Genomic DNA, 6,024 nt, shown 5'->3' with positions numbered 1-6,024 from the left:
TTATTTTCTTCAGTATTTTTTTGGGTCTCCTTTAGCATCACTCTCAGTTTTTCCTCTACTTCTCTAACTTGCTTCTCAAAATCGTTTTTGAGCTCTTCCATGGCCTGGGACCAATTCATATTTTTCTTGGAGGCTTTGGATGTAGGGGCTTTGACTTTGTTGTCTTCTTCTGGTTGTATATTTTGATCTTCTTTTTCACCCAAGTAAGATAATATAGTCTGACTCTTTTTGCGCTGCTTGCTCATGATCCCAGCCAATTACTTGAGTTTTAAACTCTTTGTTAAGGTATGAATCTGCTTCCAATGTGGAGAATGTATTGTCCCAAGCTTCAGGGGTTTGTACAGCTGTTTTCAGAGATACTTGTAGGGACCTGTAAATTTTCAGTTCTTCCAAGGTGGTATGATAAGGGGCAAGGTGTTTACTCCTTTCCTGGCCTGCGACTACAAGTACTCCTTTCTGTCCTGTAACTGTGATGAGGGGCACCACAACCACTACAAGCTCCACCAAGCCAGCGCTCCTCCTCCCCCCAGCACCGCTGCCCAGAACTGTGACCCAGATCCACACACGGGCAAAGCAAGAGATCCCTGCCTCAGCACTGGCAAAGAGATCCCTGCAATCCCTCTCTGATCAGCCACTGGATTCCCCCTCAGTCTGTGGGCCGGAAGCTCGGGAAGCAGCTGCCCCCCCCAGGGCCACGCTCTTGGGGAATGGAGCTAAAACCCGGCCTTCCTCTCTGAGCACCGACAGAAACAGACTTTTCCCACTGACCTTCTAAGTTGTGTTTGGTATTTGTGGATTGAGGAGTCTGGAAACCTCCACAGCTGCCCGCGATTCAGTCCTCTGAAGCCCGCTCCAGGTTCACTGTGGCCTGCGCTCCCAGCCCGGTGTGATACACCTTTCTGATCAATCATCCAGGTTGTCTTGGCCTGGAAATTTGTTTCACTCTGTCTTTTTGTGGGTTCTGCTGCAGCCATTTTTTATGAGTATCTGGAGGGTTTGGGGGAGAGCTCACGCAAGTCACTGTTTTCACTCTGCCATCTTGGCTCCGCCCCCCCAATCCCTCAATGCACAAATTGAGAGATGTCTCCACTCCCAGTGTTCATACGGGGCCTGTCCTGTGGTAGAGCCCTCTGAGCTTGTGCTGTGGATCAGCCATAGTGGGACACGGTGTACCTTGTCCCCATACAAAGGGCAAACAGCAGCAGGTGAACACTGATTATAGGAGATCATTCTCCTTAATCGTCCTCATAAGTGCTTTCCTCCTTCTCTCTTTTTCTGCTTTTCTTCTCAGATCAGTAATGTGCACTGATGATGATAAGCTGATGTTCATGCAGCTGTGCACCAGGCACTGTGCTGAGCACTTTTGTTGTTATTCAGTTGTAAGTCACGTTCAACTCTTTGTGGCCCTGTTTGGGGTTTTCTTTAGCAAAGATACTGGGGTGTTTTGCCATTTCCTTCTCATTTTACGGATGAGAAACTGAGGCAGAGGTTAAGTGACTTGCCCAGGGTCACACAGCTAGGAAGTGTCTGAGGCTATCTATGAACTCAAGTCTTCCTGACTCCAGGCCCAGTACTCTATGCTCTGTGGTGCCACTGAGCTACCCTCATAATAGAAAAAAGTTTCTTTCTCACTCCATCTGGCCATTGCCTGTGCTTTGTGGAGTGTCTGTTCCTTCATCCTGCATCTATTCCTTTCCCCTTCCCAAAATCTATGAGCTCCCTCAGATGACAGCACGACTTCCCTGGCCACTCTTTCATTCTCAGAATCGCTGGGTGAAGCGGGAGAGCTGGAATGCTCCTTGTTCCCCATTAGCCCTTCCAGGTTCTCCCCCTTTCTCCATCACTCTGCCTCTCCTCTTTGAAGCTTAATGAGGTTCACGTCGACCAGCCCATCAGAATCCTGGTAGCTGTCATCGTCACGGCCCTTTTTTCTTCAGTTAGTTTGATACCTGGCTTACAAGTTTTCTCTCCTTCCCAACTCCCACTCATACTAGGGCATGTCAACATACACTATGATACTCTTTCAAATGCCCAAACCACTGGGATCGCAGTCTACCTCGAAATCTACCCGCTTCTTGTGAACTTCTCCAACCAACCTCAGTCACAGACCAGTGGCCTGGCCATCATCCACCAGTCTACCACCTCCATGTTCAAGAACTCTAAATTCCCTTTATTTGATCATAACTTACTGGCTTTCCACCTCGCCCTCTGCTTCCTATGCATGACTTCCAATCCCTTAGCCCCTCGATTCTCTCCCAGGCCATCTCCCCTGCACTTGCCACTCTCTCCTCTCCTCCCCATTTTGACCCCTTGATGAACCATTCAACTCTACACTGTCCTTCTCTCTTGAATCCGTGACCCCTTATATTGTCGATTCTGTCCACCCAAGGCCTGGCCTTAAATCACGCACACCATTCATTATCTTTGAGCCTATACATACATGTGCTGCTGAATGAAGATGAAGAAAATCACCCAGCTGTTCTGACAGGGTCCATAGTAGATTTATGTTTCACAGCTGCTAAGCAATCCTACTATGCCCCACTTAGCAACTTACTCCCACTCTCCACAGCAGCTGCCTCAAACCTTCTCATCCCTCCTCAAACCTCCCACAGCCTACCTTCCCCCAACTCTCTCAGCTGAGAACTGGTTCCTGTTTTATAGAAGTCGAGGCCATGCACTATGAATTCCTCCCTTTCCTCTCTTTCTTACTTCCCATCACTCAGGTTCCTTCTGTCCCTGTGTCCCGCTTTACCCTTCTCTTCTGACCAACATCAAGCCCTGTGCCTGCTTAAGCAATCCCATTCCATGCCATCTCCTCCAACAGATTGCCCCCTCTGTCATCCTGATTCATTTATAGTCTTTCCCTCCTGGCTCCTTCTCTACTGTCCACAAACATGTCCCTGGTTCCCTAACCTAGAAGAACTTTCACTTGGCCCTTCTATCCCCACTAACTATCATCTCTTCTGCTCTTTGTAGCTAAACTGCTAAGGGCTGCCTACCAGAGAGGGCTCTGCATCCTCTCTTCTTTTTCTCTTAATGCCTTCCAGTCTAGCTTCTGACCTTATCCTTCCATCAGAACTGCTCTCTCCAATGTTACTGGTGATCTCCTGGTTGCTAAAGCCAAAGGACTTTTCTCAGTCCACATTCTCCTTGACCTCTGTAGCCTTTGACGCAGTGGCTTGCTCTCTCCCCGACTCGCTTTTCTCTAGGTTTCTGGACACCCCTCTCTCCTGGTTCTCCCTGACACCTCTCTGAGCCCTGTCTCCTTTGCTGGATCTTTATCCAGCCCACACCCACTAATGATGGGTGTCCCGCAGGTTCTGTCCCGAGTCTCCTTCCCTCCCCCCTCTGATTTCCATCAGCTCCGGTGGGATTCTCAATCAACCTTTCCTGCCTCAGACTCTCTGCTATTGCAGAGATGTAATCTCGCATCTCCCACTGTCTTTTCAGACATCATGAACTGGAAGTCCAGCAGACATTTTAAACGGAACCTGTCCTAAACACAACTCCTTATCTTCCCCACTATCCTGGACTCTCGTTGTCTGTCTGTCTGCCTGTCTCTCTGTGTCTCTCTCTCCCCCCCGCTCCTGTCACCACAGTTCTTACGTAGAAATGTGTTTTGCTTGACTGCATGTTTTTAACAGTGGCCTTTTTTTCCTTTCATTCTCAATTAACAGAGGAGGGTGGTTGGGTTTGGAGAGAAATCAGAGTGTGGCTGATGGAAAAAAATAAAATATAATTTTTAAAAGGACCTATTGTCTTAACTGTAATGTGTATTTGGAAGACCATTCCATTTAATTAGGACTTGTATCTGAACAGCTACCGAGGCCCAGATTGGAATGGAAGGAAGAGGAATCGATAAGTATCAGAGTCCAGTGATGCCAAACTGCTCCCCTACACACAAGTCTATCTTTTTAACACTTGTGTTGACACAGTGATTCTATAGGTCTTTAAATCTTAATGCTCCCAAAACACAGTAGAATGAAAGTTTCAAGTCATGCAAATATCAGTGGCGTCACTAAGATGGTAAGTTGGGGATGGACAGCTCGAAGGCCTACCACACAGCTACCCATAAAATGCCAAAAAAAAATGGCCTAGAGCAAGGCCATGGGACACAGCTGGGGGCAGGGCAGGACTGGGGACCTCTCAATGAAGGAGGAGATGGTTGGTCTGAGCTTTGAAGGATTGTTAAAAGGTAAACAGGAAGAGAGTGGGGGGAAGGGCATCAAGAAAAAGTGGGAAATCATATTGTGTTTGGCAACAGTGAAAAATCAAGTTTGGCTGGATCACAAAATTTGTGGGGGAGAAGGCATAACAGAAGAGAAAGCTTGGAAAGCAGTTTGCAGCCAGATGATGGAGGCCTTTTTAAGAGGTAGTGGGGAGCCATCATGGCTTTTCAGCTTCGTGTATCAGTCATGCTGCATGAAGATTATTCTGGCAAATTCGTGTAGGATGGATCGGACAGGGAAGAGTCTGGATTTGAACCCAGAAATCAGAGAGTTACTGCCCCAAACCCAGGCCCAAACTGGGGTGTTGACAGTGGAAAACGGGAGGGCTGAAATTGAAAGCTGTTGCATGAATCGGGACCAGTTTACATCAGCATTATAAATGAAAACAACTTTGGAAGGCTTCAGGCTGCTGACCAATGCCATCATCAAGTACAATGCCAGGGGGCAATGACAGGGAAGCAGTGAACTCCAAGTACAGAATCAGAGGTGCCACATGTTTGTATCTTGGCCATCATGGGAATTTGTGTTGCTTAACCATTATAAAGATTTTTTTTCCCCAGTTGGGAGCAGTTGGGGAGGGGGTAGATAATGAGAGAAAAGAGGAGCTAGCAGTAGGGTTACTGAAAAGGGGAGAGAGTGTAGCATTTATTACACTCCTATGTGCCAAGCACCTCGCAACAACCGTAGGAAGTAGACACTTTCATTATCCCCATTTTACAATTGAAGTAATTTGGCCAAGGTCACACACCTAGTAAGGGTCTGAAGCTGGATTTGAACTCAGGTCTCCCTGACTCTGGGCCCAGGACTCTCTTCACCATACTGCCTAAAAAAAGAGAGCCATTGACTCACTTTTTAAAAGTGCACAGAAGAGAAGGAAGTCAGACAGCCTTGAAAGTTAAGAGGAAAAAAGTATCTTGAGCAAAGAACCACCAAGCCGGAGGGCAGCTGGAGGGGTTACCAGGCTGGTGCCTGAGACTGGGATCCTGCTAGGGAGGCAGGAGACCCCAGAGCTTACATGTTACTAGTCTCAGGGTGTGGGCTCCCTAGCCAATTCCCTAGGCTGGGGTGTCAGTAGAGTCTGAAGCTAAAGGTGGCAGTATGGCTCTAACAGTGCAGTGGAACCATGTTTCTTGGACAGGGAGACAGAGGCTGGCATGAGCAATCATGTCCATCGGGGCTAGCATGTGCTAGGTGCCTGTCCAACCTTCCTGCTGATGGGGTGTCTATTTGTGGAAGACAGCAATCCCGTTTGTGGGGGAGATGGCTTGTTTCTTCTCTCTGCCATTTCAGGAAATGCCCTTTGCCCTGAGCTAATTGTGCCCTCTGGATGACTACTAAAGGGCCCCTCACCGGTAGGGGCTCAGGAGCCATGGTCTTTAGGAGAGTGGACCTACCGCGGACTCTGCACCCAGAGTAACCCCCACATTGGGAAATGTTGGGTTTTTCCATGAGGAATCCCATGGGTTTTTTCCGTGGGCACTTAGAGGATGCCCGGGAAGCCAGTCGACAGACCTGGGGAGGGAGAGCATTGCTCGAAGGGCGGCCTGAGAAAATGCGTGGAGTCGAGAGATGGAGGGACGCAACCCTCCTGGATTTGAGGATGAGCCGGAGGCCAGTGTTAGCGAAGTGCAGACTTGGCGGCGGGGTGATGAGCTTTGAAGGCCAAACAGCATTTTGTACTTGCCCCCGAAGGCCACAGGGAGCCCCTGGAGCTTACTGAGTGACCTGGTCGGGTCTGCGTTTTAGGAAAATCACTTGGGTGACTGGATGGAGGGGGAGATCCGGGAGGCAGGCA

This window comes from Phascolarctos cinereus, unplaced genomic scaffold (genome assembly GCF_003287225.1).
Source record: "Phascolarctos cinereus isolate Bilbo 61053 unplaced genomic scaffold, phaCin_HiC Scaffold_4;HRSCAF=312, whole genome shotgun sequence".
In the NCBI taxonomy this organism is placed as follows: domain Eukaryota; kingdom Metazoa; phylum Chordata; class Mammalia; order Diprotodontia; family Phascolarctidae; genus Phascolarctos; species Phascolarctos cinereus.
Note: the sequence above shows the minus strand (reverse complement) of the source record.